This window comes from Lissotriton helveticus, chromosome 4_1, assembly GCF_964261635.1.
Source record: "Lissotriton helveticus chromosome 4_1, aLisHel1.1, whole genome shotgun sequence".
Lineage (NCBI taxonomy): Eukaryota > Metazoa > Chordata > Amphibia > Caudata > Salamandridae > Lissotriton > Lissotriton helveticus.
This window is the reverse complement of record NC_136063.1, coordinates 62,484,090-62,504,601: the sequence shown is the minus strand read 5'-3', so window position 1 is coordinate 62,504,601 and position 20,512 is coordinate 62,484,090. Positions and strand designations below refer to the sequence as shown.

At 43.2% G+C, this 20,512-nt stretch overlaps 1 protein-coding gene across 2 annotated transcripts in view; it reads left to right on the top strand.

Annotated features, from left to right (window-relative positions):
- LOC144828316 (uromodulin-like) overlaps positions 1-17,537 on the top strand; it is a 597,246-nt gene extending 579,709 nt beyond the window's left edge. For both annotated transcript variants that reach the window (XM_078686406.1, XM_078686405.1), the window contains exons 11-12: positions 14,032-14,064; positions 14,620-17,537. The gene's annotated coding sequence lies outside the window, so the exon portion shown is untranslated. The remainder of the gene's footprint in view (positions 1-14,031; positions 14,065-14,619) is intronic.
- The last annotated feature ends 2,975 nt before the right edge of the window (positions 17,538-20,512 follow it).

Sequence of the window (20,512 nt, the reverse complement as noted above, 5' to 3'; positions counted from 1 at the left end):
GTGTTTTTTAATTTCAGGCTCTATAGTTGCACGTTCCAATTTCCAAGCTCTTTTCCGTGAACTTCTCCTTAACTTTGTTTCATCATCACTGTCTTCAGACTCAGTTTCAGACTTTTCATCACTTCTTTTTATTTTGAATTTTATGATGTCTGATTCATCCATTGAATCTGTGCTCTCTCTTCTATCAGTGCAGTCACTCTGTTAGGAACTTCTCCATAGCTGGTACTTGGAAGCACATCCTTTTCGTGAGTTCTTTCCTTTTCACCAGTTTCAAGATTCACGTTCCTTCTTTCAGAGCTTTTAACTTGTCCTTTAGAACTGATACATTTACCAGTTTTCTCTTTACTTTGATTAGTGTCCAAACTTGTACAGGGTTTTTCCAGATGTCGACTTTCAGGTCGATCTTCAAGAACTTGAACTTCAATTATTTCACTTTCTCCTTCTGATGCTGAACTAGTATCTGATATTTCCAGATGTCGACGTACAGGTCGAGCTTCAAGATCTGGATTTTGGTCTTGTTCACCTTCAAAATCAGAGTCAGTACTATTCTCTGTCTCTTCCAATTGCTGATTTACAGGTTCAGGGACTTGAATTGTGTGGCTGGCATGAAACCATTTATTTACTCCAGCACACTTGACTGCAGTGGTGCTAACTAGGATGACTTGCTTCAGCCTGTCCCAGCAAGGAACTAGACAGTTTCTTCTCCTGTGCACCTTTATCCGAACCCAATCTCCAGGAACTAGATCATGAGCTGGATGTTTCTCTTTTGTACTTGCATCAATCCCAACCTGGTGAAATACAGAAGTTACCACGTCAGTCAGGTTCTTGCAGTAATCCAGTATGATATCATCATCAATAGCCAATTGTTTGTCAACTGTTACAAATGCTTGTCTCATTACTCTTCCCATTAGTATTTCATGAGGACTCAATCCTTTCTTTCTATCGGGTGTGCTCCTCAAGGTCATCAGAACAAGTGGTAAATTTCAGTCCAGTGGCCAAATACATTTTCCCAATTTTGTTTTTATTGTTCCATTTACTTGTTCAACTACCCCAGAAGCTTCTGGTCTGAAAGTACAATGCAATTTCTGGCGAATGCCCAATGCTTCGCAAATCATCTGTATTAACTCGTTCTGGAAATGCTTTCCTCTGTCTGACTCAACCAAACCTCTGGATGATTTCTCTTAGCAAGAGCTTTGCAACAGTTACTCCATCATTGCGCCTGGTAGGAAAGGCCTCAACCCATCGTGAAAACAAACAAATGATTACAAGGACATATCTGAGTCGACTGCATGGTGGTAATTCAATAAAGTCCAACTGCATTCTAGTAAAAGGACCTCCCTCCCGTCCTATGGTTCCCAAACTTATAACCGTTTTTCTTACAGGATTCCAGGTTGTTGACAAACCAAACATCCCTGACACAGACTTTCTGCGATCATTCTGAACTTGGGATTATACCAAGTCTGTCTGAAAAGGCGAATCATCGCGTCTCTACCAACATGGGCTTGACCATGATACATTCGGGCCATGATAGAGATCATGCTATCAGGCATTACTGGTCTTTCATGTTTGTATACCCAAATTTCATCTTCTTCTCTTTGTCTGCAACCTGCTTTTAACCATATGTCTTTTTCCTCATCACCTGCCTCTTCTTGCAATTGTTTTACTTCCTGCCAAGTCTCAACCACATTAGTTAGCATCAAAGGACTTGAAACATGTTCTTCTTCCCTGCCCCAATTGATAAAAGCTACATTTTTAACACAATATTGAGCAATCAAGTCAGCAAAATGGTTACCTTCAGCTATATAGTCATCTCCATTCTTGTGAGCTGCACACTTCACAACAGCAATCTTCTCAGGCAACTGAATCGCATCAAACAACATTTTTACAAATTCAGCATTTCTAATGGGGGATCCTGCAGAGGTCAGGTATCCTCTTTGGGACCACAGTTGTCCATAGTCATGAACAACCCCAAAGCCATATTGACTGTCTGTCACTATGGTTATTTGAATCTCTTTTCCCAGTTCACATGCTCGAATCAAAGCAATTAATTCTGCTACTTGAGCAGAACAAATTCCTTACAAACAAGATGCTTCCAGAACATCTGCCACTGTACATCCAGCATACGCAGCACTCAAAGCACCTTCGTCAGTTCTCAAACACGAACTATCCACAAACATCACATAATCAGATTCTTCCAATGGTTCATCTTTAATGTCAGGTCTTGGTTTGGTACAGTACTCAAGCACATCCAAACATTTGTGATCAATGTCATCTTTCACCTCCACATCCAGGGTGTCAGGTAACAATGTAGAAGGATTCACATTTACACATCTTGCAACTGTCACATTGTCTTTTCCCAGAATTACCTTCTCATATCTGGTCAATCTGTTGTTTGTTAAAAACTGTATTTTTGTCCTAATGAGGAGAATTTCAACCGAGTGTGGTACATATACCTTCACTGGGTATCCCATCACTATACCTTCACTCTGTTCCAAGCTCACACTTGTAGCAGCAACTGCTTTCAGACATCCTGGCAATGCTCTAGCAACTGGATCCAACAGTGCTGAAAAATATGCAATTGGTCTTCTCATTTTTCCATGTCTCTGAATTAAAAGTGATAATGCACATCCTTCTCTCTCACTACAATATAGTTTGAATTCTTTCTCATAATCAGGCATACCTAGTGTTGGTGCTTCACACAGACTGGTTTTTAACTATTCAAATGCTGCCATTTCTTTCTCATTCAATACTATAGGGTCTTTCACATCTCCTCTGGTCAGTCTCTGTAAAGGCTTTGCAATCAAAGAAAAACCATGTATCCATTGTCAACAGTAACCAACCATTCCTAGGAACATTCTCACCTGTTTCTGTGTTTTCGGGGGGTTCCTTCCTTGAATAACTCTGATTCTATCTATGGTAACTTGTCTTATTCCTTTTCCAATCTTGTGACCTAAATACTGTACTTCTTTCTGGCAAAATTGTAATTTTGATGGAGACACCTTATGTCCTCCTCCTGCCAAATAATTTAGCAATGCTATTGTGTCAGAAACACATGCATCCTTAGTTCTTGATGCGACCAGTAGGTCATCAATATACTGAACCAACACAGATTGTCCTGGCATGTCTAGACTCTCTAGTGATTTCTTTAACAACTGATTAGAGATAGAAGGACTTTCAGTATACCCTTGAGGAATTCGGCATCAAGCCAAAATACGCTCTCCAAACCGGAAAGCTAATATCGGTTGGCTATCAGGGTGTAATGGAACTGTGAAGAATGAGTTACACAAATCAATAACTGGATACCATTCTGCATCATGTGGAATCTGATATAATATCACAGCTGGGTGTGGTACAATTGGACAACATGGGACAACAATTGTATTTACCTTTCTCAAATCCTGCACTATTCTGAACGTTCCATTGGCTTTTTCAGTCCCATTATAGGTGAATTACATGGACTGCTCATTATTTCTGTCAGAATTCCTTGCTCAATCATTTTGTCAATAACAGGAGTTATCCCTTCAATTATTTCTGGTGGCAATTTGTACTGTGGAATATTTAGATAAATCGCTCATTCTTTCACAGATATTTTAACAGGACTTACATCTTTCTTTAGGCCTATCTCGTCTCTGGAAAAATCCAATACTTCTTCTCTGACTGTTTCTTTTAATTCATTTGGTAACTTCTCTCTATCAAACACAGGAAACATCCCATTTCGTTCTGAATCTATCATTGACATGGTCATTTTATACAACGTGTCATCATCTGCAGTTTGAAACTCATTGCCATCTGATGAACAATAAAATGCACAATTGATCTTGCAAAGTATGTCCCGCCCAAGCAAATTACCTGGACTACTATCACATACCACAACTCGGTGCATCTCTTTAAAGTTACCAATTTCAACTTCTACTGGTTCAGTAAGGGGTTTTTTAATCTGTCTATTCGCTACTCCTATAACTTGGATGTGCTCACCTAAGAGAGGAAGGTTTTGAATTTTTACTGATCTAACAGTAGAACGGGTAGCACCTTTATCCACTAGGAAGGTAATATTTACACCATTCACCTTTCCATTCACAAAAGGACCAGATTGATCAACCTCCAGAGTTGTGCCAAGCACACACTCCACTTCCTCTCCAAGGCACCGTCAACAACTCTCAACTGACTCATTTCCATCCGACCTCAACCAATACTGCGGGATTGCATTTACACGAGGTGATCTTGTTACCTATTCTTCTCCGTAGAATCCTGTCTCTGCACTGTATTTCTGCAGATTTACACTGTTTGGGAGAGGTGGTTGTGGTACCTGACTCTGCTGGTTAACTACCGGCTGCTGTGGCGATGATTGTTGATTTACCTCATTCTGCACCTGTGGATTCAATGATTTAGTTTTAGGATTAACCTTTTGAGGTAACTTACGCTTGTTCTTCCAATGGCCTATCTTGCCGCGGTTGTGACATGGCCACTTCTTCTTTGCCTCTTCTAAATGTAACTGTCCCTTTCCTTTGTTTAGATTACCTTTAATTTTTGCTTGACTTCCGTCATTATTTTGGTTATCAAATTGAGCTCCCTGTTGTTTGGCTACTTTCACTTGTGCCCACAGAGCTTTCTCTTTAAGCCTCCTTTGTTTGGCATCAAGTTGATCACTACAATATTTTGCATATCTTAAAACTTCATCCACCGAATTGGATTGCTAGCACATCATGTGGTGTTTTATCATGTCACCTATTTCTGGTCTTAAACAAAAGACAAATATGTATATAAAATGACTCATATCCTTTTCACTCAGTTCTTCATATCCACTGTATTGTTTAAACACCTGAAGTAATCTCTCATAATAAGAGTGTACATATTCTTTAGGGTCTTGCAATGTCCTGTCAATTTTTAACCAATCTGTTTCTTTAGGGGGAATTTTTATTTTTAAAAAACATTAATACTTGATCATATTTCCTCATCACTTTAGGACCTGGAGCGCCTGGTTTAACATCCCTTGGATATTCTGTTTTTGGCTAGTCAACAGTAATTTTACATTCCGACCATAAATTTGCTGATGCAACTATGTCAAATAATCCATCTAAATCTTCCCATAACACCTTTGAAACTTTCACAAATCTATCTACTTGTCTGTACCATTCTACAGGTTTTTCTCGCAATCTGGGAACATCATTAGTAAATGACAATATATCCTGTCTAGTCCAAGGTACATGTACATAACATCCTCCCGGTATTTCTTTAATAGGAAATTCATACACTACAGGTTCTTTTTCTTTAACCGGAAATGTTAGTGACATTTTGTCACTATTTTATTCCCTTTTCTATACCCATTTGCTTCTCCATCGTTCCACATCTCCCCATTTCCTTAGTAACACAATTGATACTTTTATTTGGGTCAATCTTCCTGAAGTATTTAGATTATCTAGATCTTTCTCAGTAAAGTCTACTCTGCAGGGTTTTTGCAACATTTTAATTTTTGCAAATTCTCTTCCTAATTCATTTGCTGTTTCTTCCAATCTGTCATGCAGATTCTTAGCTCTCTTGTAATGCCTTTACACATAAACAAGAGTTCATCATCTTGGTAAGTTTTTAGTCTTTCGGTACCAATTGTTCCAATAATCAATTCTTCCATATACATTTTTAATCTAACCACATCCAAAAGTTTAGGTTCTTGATCTTTTGATTGCAAAGTTTTAACCCAATCACTCAATTCCTCTGCTGTTGGCACTACCGGAGCTTTTGTCAGATTAATTTTATCTATACTTCTTTTGGGTGTTACAGATTCTGACTCTGCACCCATAGGAATCCTATACACAGGACTTTGATTTATAGTTAATTCAGATGGTGTCATACAACTAGTATTCCTAACTTCAGTCAAATCTGGGTAAACGTTTTCTCTTACTTTTTGTAAACTCGGATTCAAAGGGATTGTTACGATGGTTCTTTTATCCTTTGATTTTCAAAAACAGGAATTACAGGACTAATTGTTACTGGCACAGTCACAGCTTCTATGTTTTAGTAAGTTTTTGTATTTTCTCAGTTAATTCATTAGTGGATCACATTAATTCAGAGGTAATTGGATTTTCCTCAGGTTTCTGTTCTCTTTTATCTGAAATACTTCTAATTTCAGAATATTGTTTTGGAGTACCAGAAAATCTAGTCTCCATTGGCGGAGCATTTGGTGTCACTACTACAGAATTTGACTGATATGCAGGGGGTCTGCTATTTAAAATCCCCTCCATCCTCCATCATCCTTTGTGTCACTGATCCCACAACTCTTTCTCTCCGTTTCCACATTTTTCCTTTTCTCCGTACATTTCCGTCCTACATCATCAACTGTTCTCACCGGATACTTTCCATCCCACATGTCAGCATTTCTCCATCTTCTCATTCTACTCTCATGAGTTGTTCCCCATAGACCTTTCACATTACACCTTTGTTCTCTAAAGCCCTCAAATCTTTCTCGCTCTAACTCATGCATCTCATCTTCCCATTCTGGTAATGCCTCAAATTGAGTCGGTCTAGGTCTTGGTTCAAGCTTTGTCATCGTTTCTCTCAAATTTCGTAAGACTGCTGTACTAAATGAACCTACTTCTGGAAATGCCAATACTCCATCTTTTTTAGTATACTTTGCCCAATTCTCTAACCAAATACAAGTGTGATAGCCATATTTTGTCATCATATATGATGCAGGCGTTTTAGGTGGATGAAGCTATTTTCCCTCTCTGGTGACTAATTCCTTGTCCTTTTTAAACAGGTTCTTAATTTTCTTAAACCATGTAGGTTTCTCACTTTCTCCTCTATAACAGAATTCCATTTTCCACAGATTTCTTGCTTCAAAACAACCGTACGCACTTCCTCAAACTGTTTCGCTACACTAACCTAATACAGTGCGAGTCACCCTAACGCACCAATCAGAATAGAGTACGTCACAGTCACTTAGACTTATGCTTGCTCAGTTCTCGCTAACGCACCAATCAGCACTCAAAAATGTTTTATTCACGTGGACCTATCCCAGCGCGACACTTTTGACGTCAGCCCTACTCCGGCTTCTGCTGACCCCTCCTTTACAGAATTTATCGGCACAATATTTCTATATTTTACACAACTTAAATCAGTTAGTTACGACATAAAACATTTCCATTTGTCTGTTTCACTAAAACCAAAGTGATAGTTTACTCAAACATACAAGAATCCTGTATTTCCAGTATGTTATGTTATGTTATGTTAAATTGTGTTTATATAGCACTCGGCTACTCTAACAGTGTGTCCCGGCGCTTTCCACAGACAGCTCAAGTGTAGAACAACATAACAAGAAAAAGCTAACTCAAGAGAAGAAGACACCCACTAAACAGAAAGATTAAAAAGCCAGGTCTTCAGATTTTTCCTGAAATGAAGCAGAATGGGGGTACTGCGTAGAGCCAACGGAAGCGAATTCCACAGCTGGGGGGCCTTAAAGCTAAAAGAGCGCCCCCCGATGCGGGCTTTCCTCACACGCGGGACCACAGCAGTAAAGAGGGATTCGGAGCGCAGTGAGCGGGCAGGGCGATAGAAAGTCAGTCTCTTCTGCAGATATCCCGCACCTGAGCCAAACAATGCTTTGTGCATCAGCGTCAGGGATTTAAACATGATCCGCTTCCGGATCGGCAACCAGTGGAGCGACTGCAGCAGCCCAGAGGCTCGTGCTCGCCTATGCAGACCAAAAATCGCACGGGCTGCAGAGTTTTGTACCACCTGCAGGCGCTGGACCAAGTAATCCGGGAGGCCTAAGAAAAGGGCATTGGCATAGTCTAACCTGGATCCGATGAGCGCCTGCACCGTGATCCGCCTGTGCTCCGCAGATAATAAAGGAAGAAACTTGCGGAGCATCTTCATAATGCCGAAACAGGTGCCGGACAGGCCAAGAACGTGCGCTCTCAGTGAGAGCTTGTTATCCAGCTTAACGCCCAGGTTCTTGGCAACAGAAGAGGATTGTGCCGGAGGACACATAGTGGCAGGCCACCATTGCCGCCACTCGGGGTCGGTGGTACAGCCAAAGAATAAAACCTCCGACTTGCTGGAGTTGGCCTTCAGACTGTTCTGCTGGAACCATCCAAAAACCATACCCAGGCACTCCCGAATTCTCTCTCCATCAAATGGCTGATCTTTACCACATGTGAAGAGGAGTTGCGTGTCGTCGGCGTAGGACACAATCTGGGCTCCGTAAGCCTCCACCGCAGCCGCCAGAGGGGACATAAAGATGTTAAACAACGACGGGCTCAACACAGAACCCTGTGGAACCCCAACTCCCAATGGCGGCATCTCGGCGGAGCTCTGGGAAACCCAGATCGTCTGGCGGCGGCCGTCCAAAAAAGATGTAAACCATTTGAGCACCGTCCCCCTTAGGCCGATGTCATAAAGCCTAACCAAGAGCGCCTCGTGGGGGACGGTGTCAAAGGCCGCCGACAGGTCCAGCATGATTGACATGGCCTTGCCACCCACATCCAAGGTCTCCCTGATGATCTCTGAGACCTCCACCAACGCCGTTTCCGTGCTAAAGTTGGGACGGAAACCGGATTGGGATGGATGGAGCACATTGTTGGATTCAAGGAAGCTCGACAAGACGCCATGAACATGCTTCTCAGTGATCTTCGCCAAAGCCGGGAGAAGTGAAATTGGCCTGTAATTGGCCAAAACCTCGGCATCAAGACCAGGCTTTTTCAGAAGGGGGATCACCATCGCCCTTTTCCAGGTGCGTGGGACACTCCCCTCCCTCAAGGAGGCATTGAGGATCGGGTTGACCAGAGGGTTCACCACCGCCGCCATCCCAGCCAAAAATTTGGCAGGGCAAGGGTCAAGTGGCGAGCCAGATTTAAGACTGGCCAACAGCGCCCGGGACGCGTCACTGGAGACCGGTGGAAAGTCTGCCAGCACTGCCATCGACGTGGACGATGTTCCATGTCCTGCCCCGGGGCCGCAACAATCCTCCTCCGAGCTCTCCAAGAAGGAGGCCTGAATCGCCTTAATCTTGTCGGTGAAAAAAGTGGCAAGGTCACACGCCCACGCATCTGATGGTACTAGCGGGGGTGAGTAGGAGCTCGGGGTCGTGAACTCCTTCACGATTGTGAAGATCTCCTTACAGGAGTTCGCCGACGCCTCAATCCTCCTGGCAAGGTATTCCCTCTTAGCACCAAGAATGTCGCGGTGATAGGCCCTCACAGCCGACCTGTAGGCAAGTTTAGCCTCCCCGTCATATTGAAGGCGCCAGGCCCGCTCAGCAACCTTGCATTGGCTACGAGCCACACGCAGCGCCTCCGTAAACCACGGCGCAGATTGCCGTATTGCCGTGGACCGGGGGGTTGCCCTAGGGGCAAGATCATCCAGCCTCTCAGTCAGCCACCGCTGCAGAGCCTCAGTGTCTCTTTCCGGATCCCCCGAGAGATGACAAGGATGTTCCATGAGCGCCTGTTCCAGCATAACAGGCGTCACTCTGTGCAGCGCTCTCGAGGCTGATCTAGGCACCGTGGGGGCGCAGTTGACGAACCGCCCATTCTCCAACACTGAGAACCTAATCAGTCTATGATCCGTCCAGAGTACTGGCAACGTTTCAATGTCAGCAATTGGAACTGACGAGAACACTTGATCGATTGTATGCCCTTTCTCATGTGTAGGTCCTGACACAAACGGTGTCAGGCCAAGCGGAGATGTCATGTCCAGCAATTTAATCACATCCGGATTGCCCGGGTCATCAAAATGGAAATTAAAATCGCCTGCCAGCAGACAATGCTGTGCAGACAGCGCCAGCTCTGAAATGGCTGTCTGTAGGTCCTCCCAAAAAGAACCCACCGGGCCGGGTGGCCTATAAACCAATAGCCCCTTAAACGCCTGACCCGGAGATAATCTGAGCAGAAAGGCAAGGGACTCAGAACCCTCAATGGGATTCACAGGAAGAACTGAGCAAGAGACGCTCTTCTTCACCACCACAGCCACTCCACCCCCCCTTCCCTTCGCTCTATCCTGCCGAAAAATTTTATATGTAGAAGGGATGGCAGTGAAGATGTCCGGGTTGGATGCCTCTCCCAACCAAGTTTCGGTCAAAAGGAGACATAGAGGATTTTCCCTGACAAGAAGGTCATGGATGTGCTGGGCATGGCTTCCTACTGACCTCGTATTGAGCAGCAGGCAGAGATGTTTCACACACGCCTCAACTGGCCTATGGACGCCACCCGGGATCCCAGTAGGCGCCCAGCCGCAGGAGGGACAGCGTCGTTTGCCCTTGTGGCGCCCCGGAAATACTGAGCGACACGAGCAAGATGAAGTACGCATGGCGCGTAACGTCGCCGAAGTGTAGTGGATCATCCTCACCCACGCCTGGCCCGACAGTAGTTCTCCGCCGCCTCCGGAACGCTGACGGGCGCAGACGGGCAGGACTCCGGCACGACTCAGGCTAAGCGAGGGCGTCCACCTGCGCGTCCCGCTGCGCGTGGGGCGCGACTTTAAATAGGCTCTCCAATGAGCCCTTGGAGCGCGAGTCCGCTCCAAAATGGCGGCCGCCGCCGGATGAAAAGCCCCAAACAAAGATGGCGCCCGAAGTGAGCCCCCAGGACCCAGACCCACCAAAGTGGTGGTGCTTTAGAGGCACAAGATGCCCTTTTTGAATGCGGTGTGGGGAGCGGGGCGCGAACTGCAGGCAGCACAGTTAAAATCAGGGGTAAGTGAACACAATTTTAACCCAAATACAAAAAACGAGGGAAGCTTAAAATTACACAGCGCTAATGCAGCGCGAGCCCAGCAGTGTGGTAGGTGGTAGAGACCGCCGCCACACGAAGGACCGCCTTAAATAGGCTCTCCGATGAGCCCTTGGCGCGCGAGTCCGCTCCAAAATGGCGGCCGCCGCCGGATGAAAAGCCCCAAACAAAGATGGCGCCCGAAGTGAGCCCCCAGGACCCAGACCCACCAAAGTGGTGGTGCTTTAGAGGCACAAGGTGCCCTTTTTAAATGCGGTGTGGGGAGTAGACAGTAGACAGTGCTTACCTCTTCTCTACCACAGAATTTGAATTTCGCCGATAAAATAGCACTTCTCTCTACTTTACTCTTCTCTCAAGCTTAGGAGAAAACTCTATTACTTTCTCAGGGATAAGTTTTAATCTGAATACTCAATTGATTCCTGTGCTTATAGGTTGCCTTTGATATAAATTCACCACTTTTACAAGTAAAATGTCCCTAACTTGTAACACATGACGATGTTACCACTTTGAAACAGACTATGTAATGTACGACTTCCCTTGCCACACGTTCCCCTCTGCCTGCAGACAGAGTAACCAGCTTCCTACTTCCCAGAAGCTTCAAAATTCCGACTACATATAACGTAATACAAACTCAGCATATAGTTTTAGTCATAATTTCTGTACATCAGAACTCTATATACATTAACCTTGTCAATCTATACATTGCTTATCCAAACTAACCTATAGGAACCAGACTCCTGCTACCAAGAAAACTGATCCAGCGCGGCTCTCAAACAACCCCCCCCCCCGAACCATCACGGAAATACTCAGGAGCTATCACACTTCACTCGTCGGTGGGGCCCATAGCACCGTTAGTCACTTATTCACACAAACACACTGCTCCCAACATCAGTGAAGACTAGAGGACGAGCAGCTGGACAGCGGAGTACCCTTATTAAACCTACAATTTTAATTTCTATACATTATATACATATGCATTTTATGGACGTCTCCATTGTCTTTAGATCCATAAGAAATAACATCAAGGCACCCCACTGTTTTGGTCGATGGACCAGCTAGTTGAAGTTAGTTGATGGAAATCAAGACCAGCTTAATTTACTCTTTGTCATTTATCTTTATTTCTCTTATTAATTCAGTTATTTTGTAAGGACTTTTAATTTAAAATTTCTAACTTTCATTTATAGGTTCATTAAAACATTTCCATAAGATACATTCAGGAAAAAAGAATGATTTCAATAATTTGACATTTTATTAGTAAACGATATAGAAATAAAAATGTGAATGTCATATTACCAATCTTCTTTGGAAGAAGAAAAGAACAGGAATAAAACGACACAGGTTCCCAAATCGGCCTCTCTATCGTCCTCGATGTTTACCTCCCATCAGGACTCCGCATTCAATTCTATACCCCATCAAAAGTTAAAGTCAGGAAAAATGTCAAAGTCTTTTGCACCCAAAATCATTCAGTCCGACAGCATGTCATGGTGCGAAAAATACATTCAGGGACAGCTTTATTCTCTCTTTCGTGCTGGCTCTTTTATACCCCTTTTCACTAACTATTTAACTAAATTTTGAAACTTTAGGGTCCATACTCATTTCTCATTGGTCCATTAGAGGAGTGGTGAAGATCACCTCATTTCTCCATTGTCCAAATTTTGCACAGTCACTTCCATGTTTCTCATGTGGTCATAATAGTTCATTTTTCGATACTCATCATCCTGTCCTTTATGTTGATACTTCACTCAATTTTCTCAGGCTCACAAACTCGAGCATCTCTTTGGCGTCAATCCACTTTTCTAGGCCACACTGGCCTTGACACCAGTAGCCAAGGCACAGGCCATTCATACTCTTCTCGAGCACAGTCGCTCATGCGTAGAGCCATACTCTTTCGGAGTCTCGCAAATCCGCCATTTTATTTTAGGCCGCATGGGCCTCAATGGGAACTAATACAGAAACAAACACAACAAACGTTAGATTTTGAAGTAAAGCCTTTCTGTTTACCTCCCACCATTCTAAGTTTTACCCTGTTAGAGGTCGCCTAGTAGAAAGCTACAAAAATGCTTGGTTTACTTACCAAATGTGTTCATTTTGCAACGAAAATACTCACAATAAGCATACATTTATAGCTCTGCTTAATTAAAAGCATTACTGCACTATATTAGTATGACAATTTCACATGATTAATTTATTACGATTTGCTACATAAGCAATTTAGTATCCCACGTGTACTTTTTCTGTGTGTGCTTTTCTTTTTGTTGATTAGATTTAACACTCTATGCAATTAATACATGCTATGGTTATGGGAGGTTAACTTCACAAGGGGTACACACATATTTGTTACTTCCCTGCTCCATCAGAGCTCATTAATGACCTTTCTGAAGAAGGGTTTTTGAGTGTCATTTTGAGCTCTGGAAGTGGTGTTGCAGGCTCAGATACAGTCTGTTCTGTTTTGAAAGACCCTTTTTTGCACTCTGTAGATGAGTCATGAAAGAATTTTTTGTTGCATTTACTATGAGGCTCTATAAATGAATGTGACAGATCCCTCTCCCTTTTGAGAGAATTTTTTGAAGAAGTAGACTGCTCGCTTTCGGAGTCTGGCACGGGATCAGACCTGGTTTTCATTTTTTGGAGCCAAATGAGAAGACTTCCTTCACGGTTCCTGAGAATTTTGCAGTCTAACACCTTGTGGGATGAATACAAGCAGCAAATGCACTCTTTGTGAGGGTCTTCTATATATAACCTCTTCTTCATGAAAGTGGCACACACCCTGAAGAGAGCCTTTTTTGCCTTGTCTGACAAAGCTTAGTAAAACTTTGAGGCAAATAAACAGATATAAGGGATGGAAATATATAGTTGTCCAAAAGTATATATCATAAATATATATATATAAATATATACTTTCCTGAAGAATGAAGTCCGGAAATCTTCTGTCAGAGGTTGTAGATAAGAAATCATGAAGAGTCTAGGAAGCCATGCCAGATACCATCGCTGTGATGGCGCGGGTGCACATTAGCACTGCTAAAAAATCATTCCATAGCACTTCTGGTGCAGCATTACTGTGCGTTCAGTATCACTATTGCATTGTTGCTTGAGTATAACTTTAGCACTGCTGGATCAATGTAGCACTACAGGCAAAATCTCTCCCAGGAGCTAGAGGTTCAGGATTATTATAGCCCAGGGCCCACTGTATTGCGATTATATTGGTAGTTCACTACGACTACAGGAAGGTCTAGTACAGTGTGGATTTACAGTTTTGACCAGAGATAAAGAAAGGAAATATAACGTTCTGCTTATTTTTTTTCCTTTTCAGTATTCATGGACACAAACAATGGATCAAACACAGGTAATCATTGTGGTTGGCTCCCTTTCTCTGTTATCATTCTCCTGGGGTTACAATTAATCCGTATAAAATCTGAAATGTGGAAGATTCTTCTTTTTGCCCGTTCACCTGATTCTGATGATACATGCTTAGTGACAATGTATTTTGAATGTGCTTTACAATAAAAATAAAAAGCATATTTTAGTGTGTGTGTGCTTTTGGTCCTTGAGTGAAGGCTTTCTCCTTGCTAAGCCCTGAGACGCTGGTCACCATCACTCAAACGTGGACACCACATATATGCCTGGTTTCACCAAGGCTTGGTATAGACAGCTGGGCATTGCCAGGCTTGGGTTGAGCTCATTGGTTTCCTCAGCTCATTCTGTATTCTGAAGCCTCCCCTACAAGGGATGCTGGGTCCTGTAAATTTTAAAGGAAAACCCTACTCAGGTGAAGTGGGAAAAGGGCTGAGGCTATAGACATCAAAGGGGAGGTTAAGGAGATGTGGCAGGTGTGTTCTGACAAACATCTATTTTCTTGTGTTCCTAAATATCACACAAGCATTATCTTTTTTGCTTCCAGATATCACCTTTTCTGCTGTGGTAGGGAGCCTCCTGTTGGTGATGCTGAGTCTCTGGTTGATGTGAGGAGGCCTAACCACACTGAAAGCTGGAAATGGACCTGCTACTGACATCTACAATTATCATTATGCAAACTGATGGGGAGGTTTCGGAGCTCCATTCCAATGTTTGTCTTCTACCCAGGATGATGTGTATGGGAATCTGCTTTATAGTCATTTCTTTTCTATAAGGTTTAGGATTAGATTCGAAGTATTAACGTGTGTAGGGACACATTTATTTTTGGAAGGTAAGAGTAAAGGCAGATAGCGGAGGTGCACTTTAAGCCCACCTATTTTGTCCTGTCCATGTTTTGAAGGTTTGACGGACAGCACAGTCAAACATGACGGGCTGCATACAAACTTTTTAAATACTTTAAAAAAATAGAGTCCCAAAACAGGTGTTTGTTTTGGGGGGGGGGGGAAGGACCGAATGGCCCACACACCATGGGACATTTCTTCTATGGTTCATTATTTTGTATTCCTGTCCCTCACCACCAGCTTTTACAAGGCAGCAATGGATAGGAAAAACACACATAACACAATTCACCCTCAAAAGGGTAGGTGGTGTCATATATATCATTTGACACGCCCCCCTCTGTCAGGCCATCAGAGTATATTAAATTAATCTGTTAGCATAAACCTGGTGGTCTGCCCCAACTCAAAATTGGGCAGATGGACAAAGCGTTTGGCAAAACTCCTCTTTCACCAAGACTCAGTCTTTCTCACACAAGGTAGGTTGAAAGATAACTTACACCTGCCTGGGAATGGATAAAGTTGAGAATCAGTTAAATGGTTATTGAACTTGGTCTATACCTGACTGCGCAGGAAGGAACATGAGAACCGATGATGTAGTTATTGAACTCCATGTCTGTGCATCGAGGAAGATGAGACCAATGATGTGGATACTGAAATCGATCTATGAAGAAAGCCTACACAATTAAGTTCTAATGAAAAGAAGAAGGCCTGTGCATTCTGGCATAGATTAACCCTCTACAGGATGATTGGGAAAACCCTATGTTTTTTTTAGATAACCTTCACCCACCAGGGTTGCCCTTGGTAGCATGCTTCATCATCGGGTTCTTCCCGTGCCACTGCGTAACGGGAACAGAGCACTGAATAGTATAATAAGATGATGAACCTGAATAGAAGTGGGAGGGGTCTTGTGTAGAAGGTTAAAAATACCTGCCTCATAGGTTGGTGAATCTTTTAAGCTATCATCTAGGTGGTATGGATGCAAAACCGGGAGAAAGTGAGATGGCTCTGTGATAATAATGCACCTGCCTTCCTATGGGTCTAGATGTTTCAAGCCTATCCAACAGGCTTTTCATCAGGACCAAGGAAATTAGCTCCATGATTCTACCCCTAAGGTAGTGCTCAAATTGCATTTTTAACCTTCTATACAAGACCCCTCCTGCTCCTATTCACTTTCATCATCTTATTATACTATTCAGTGCTCCTGCGTACTTCACGTAGGTCACAGCACGGCCCGTTCCTCTGTAGAAGGGTTTTTCCAATCATCCTGTGGAGGGTTACTCTATGACAATAATGACAGGCCTTCCTTTGTTTGTTAGAACTTAATCAGTAGGAGGAAGGCCTTTTCTTCAAGTTTACCTCTTACCTCCCCTTGTTCTTTTGATAGCCTACATGAGTCTGAGAATAAAAGTTTAAAACCAATGATTTGACTACTGACTTACACATATGAAGATAATCAGATAACAGATCATCTACACTTGTGTGAATGAAGGAAGGAGAGACACAATGAAGTAAATGTATGACGATAGTCTACACCTGTATGAAAATAGAGCACAGAGAGATGAATGATGTTGTTACCGAACAAGATATAAACAGGTAGTCTATACCCATCTGCAAATCGAGGGAGTAGAGACCAATGATGTTATTGAACTAAATTTATAAAGATAATCAACATCTGTTTGCACATAGAGTAATGAGAGAATCAATGATGTGTTTATTGAACTAGAAGTATAAAGATAGTCTACACCCACCTGCACATGGAGGATGGGGACAATAACTATATGGTAATTGAAATAAATATATGAAGATCATTTACAACCATCTGCAAATGGAGACATGTGAGAACCATTGTTTTTATTGAAGTAGATGTATGAAGATCGTGTACACAAGTCTGTGAATGGAGGCAGAGGAAAATCAATGAAGTGGCATAAAAATGGCACTAGACAGGTAATGTCATCATTGACGTCTCTCTCCAGTCATGGGCAACAGAAAAACGTTCCTTATGTCTATGGTCATTCAAGGATTTGGAGTTTGAAACTACATCTTGGGATCACAAAATTCTGTAGATAGTAACTCCAGATGTATGTACCTTTAAAAAAGTAATCTAGAGTATGTATAGGTTATGCATGTTTACCCTCATGATATTCCATTTCTCAATATTTTGGCTGTGAAGTTTTTGTAGCAGAGTATTTAAATGTATGGTAGTGTGACATTTAACTGTACTTTGTAAGTGTCTGTACTTTTGTGTGTTTTTATTGGCTGCTCTAAATACCTTGGTGGTTGTACATATATTTTTCCCTCTGCATATTACCCAGTATGTGTACCCTGTGCCCGTGTGCGCATGGATACTGTTTTTGTATGAATGCACTATGTAAAGGTCACATATATTGGCTTTATCAGATCCTGTTCTTAACTGTCTTAATTATTTAGGATACATTATACTTAAGAAATGTTTACAGCTTAGGATTCCTACTCTAGAGTTATTGAGGAATCTAGAATGTAAGTTTTTTTTAAGCATCTGTTGTTAACCAAAAACGTTCGCTTTCTTTAAATAAAAGTGCATAAATATATACAAATATACAGGACCTTTCAGTCAGTACTGTTAATAAATTGGTCTGTTCAACTGTCATTCACATTTTGCTTTTATCAACCACAGCATGCACATTGGGCTACGCTAAGCCCACTTTATTCATTGGCTGATTTCAGAGTTAGTAAAGAAATATTACTTGTGCATGATGAATGTGTACTTCTGTGTTAGAAATGGGGTTTCTGGTTGGCTAGGGTTTGCACCTAAGTCAGGCAGAACCCAGCACTCTAGTCAGGCAAGTAAGTCACATACCAAAGATACCTGTGCTTACCCTCTGGTAGCTTGGGCCAGGGCAGGCAGGCAGGCTTATCATCAGAGGCAATGTGTAAAGCGTGTGTGCAACACACTCACACAGACACACAATTAACACACCACAAAAGAGACACTACATGGGAATATATGATAACATAGTATATATTATACATAAATCATAGATGAAAACAACATAACTCATAACGTCTATGTATATTATGGAAATTCTGAAGTAATAATCGTTATCCTGAACAGTGCAAGGATCAAAACAGTATACATTGTTCACCAGGGAATGGAATGCAGAAGGTTGATCAAAATTAGCAAACACTAGAATCACCAGTGGTACAGAAATCATAAAATCTCACCATAAACACATCAGCAATAGTAAGCCCATGTAGGCAAGTGAAACCCTGTGCCCCTATTAGCAGGGTTAGGATAATCTTTATGACCACTAGTGAGAAAAATTGTTTGCTGGCATAAAAGTAGGCCGCAGAAGCACCTCAAAAAAACGAGGGTATCTGTCAAGGACTCACCCTAGAGAACCACAGTGGTTTCAGTGCCCCCACAAGGTATGGCCCAATGGGGGGGACGTGGGGGGGTGGGTGAGCGGGGGAGAGGCAAGTGCTTCTGCCCTTAAGTGCGTGGAGCATCTGCTTAACACACACTGCAGAACGCCTTTTGTGATAAGCCTAGTCTGCCTGCGAGGGAAAAACAGGATGTTGGGCTCTCTTCTGAGACGGTGAAAATTCCTCAGTTATTTCAAGAAAGAGAGTGGGGAAGCCTCATTGCTTGCCAGAGTCCATATCTAGTTTTTAGGCCCTGGTATCTGAAGGTTGGAGGTGGTCATTGGATCCCTTCAAGTTGGACTGCACACACAACAGCAGACCTTGGGAGCGGGGCCCGCATAGTTCAACAACCTGACGATCTTGGGGGGTGTGGCTAAACAATGCAGACTTCTGGTATAGGCCCAAAGAAATCATGAATGTCTGGGTAAAGCGCCTGATCAAGATGCAGCGAACAGAACCTCCCGCAGTACTCGAGCTAGAAGCTTAGCTCTCTGAGGCTCACAAAACCAGATGCCCTGCTCCCTGGGCACTCCTCTTGGAGTAAATAGAGGTTCTAGTGAAACTAGACAAGTGAAGGGTGGGACAAACCCGCGCCTTGGAGAGCACTATCAGTGGGCACAAGTAAAGGTGACAGGCCACAGACCAGCACATCCAAGTTTAGTGGCAAAGTGGAAGTCCCTATAGAAGAAGCAAAGCAGTTCATCTGAAAGGTTGTTTCTCCTGGCAGCACAACAGTCCTCTGGTGCAGGATGTAGAGCCAGAAGAATCAGGTTACAAGTATATGCAGTGTATACAATGATGGGGTCAGAGCCCCTGTAGTTATACTCCAATGTCTTTGATGTAGAGGCAACTTCAAAAGAAACCTTAGAAGTGTACAACACTCCCTTTCGACCATTGCCCTGGCTCCAGACATCATTAGGTAGTAACTCAGCCCTTTGGTGAGGGCAGGACGCAGGCTATACAAATATAAGTGCGTGCCACCTCTCTTTTTCAGCCCAGGATGACTATCAGTATGCAGATGTAACCCTGTCACACTCAACCCTTCCTGTGTGATGGCTGTCTGGAAAGTATGCACAAAGTGTAGCTAATAATAAGGCCTTTGAACGGACAGTGGTATTGAGCTGGGTGAAACAGCGCCACTCAGGAAAATCCCACATATATTAGTTTCAATAGATCCTGAATTCCGGACGGTGCTGTAAGGTGAGGAGAACCACCAACCTCCCCCAAAATTGCGGCTGAGGCCGCTAAATACTCAAAGGAAATCCTCAGCACACGTCTGTAGTGTATCTAAACATTTATCTGCACATTGTATGCATAAATATTAACACAGTTTGAGTTTCTTGTTTTTATTTCTTTATTCTTATACAGGTAGATTCATCAATGCCTCAATCTGCGATTTCTAAATTGCGATTAAAAGCGAATCGCAATTTAGAAATCGCAGAACGGCATTCATGAATTTTAGCGAGAAAAAAAAACGATTCGCAAGCGGCCGCAATCGGTGATTGCGAGTCCCAAAAAATCGGTAAATAATCGCAGAATCCGCCGAATCCCGTGTTGAAATTGCGATCTCGCAATTACCGAAATCACAAATTGCGATCTCGCAATTGCGATCTCGCTAACTGCGAGATCGCAAAAACGGGAAGTCGCATCCTGAGCACAGTGATGACATCACAACCAGGAAGTAGGCAGGTTACACCCTCATTCTGCAGTGAGAGGCTGAAGTACAGGCAGCAGTGTCAGAGCTCCCCTCCAGTGTTTTCCACATGAGTACAGCAGGAGACACCACAGTGGCAAGCATGTCACAGGATGCAGCAGGAGCTTCCACCAGTGGGAGAAAACGGAAAATTAAGTTTTCTGAGCAGGAGCTCGAATACCTCATAGAAGGAGTAGCAAAGGACCACAACAGGCTATTTGGCAGTGACTCCCGAAGGGTGCCAGAGGCCGACAAAAGGCACATATGGCAGCGCATCTGCGCCAAAGTGAACGCAGTAGGGGTGACCCAGCGCTCGGTGGACGAGCTGAAGAAGCGCTGGCACGACCTAAGAGGGCGGGCAAAGGAAAAGATTGCGGAGAGGCTGGGGGAGCATGTGGCGACAGGTGGAGGGGAGCCCACTGTCCTACAGAACACACCACTGGAGGACCGCGTGGAGGAGACCATCAATCCACAGGCCTGCGTGGGTGTGACCCATCTGGACTCCT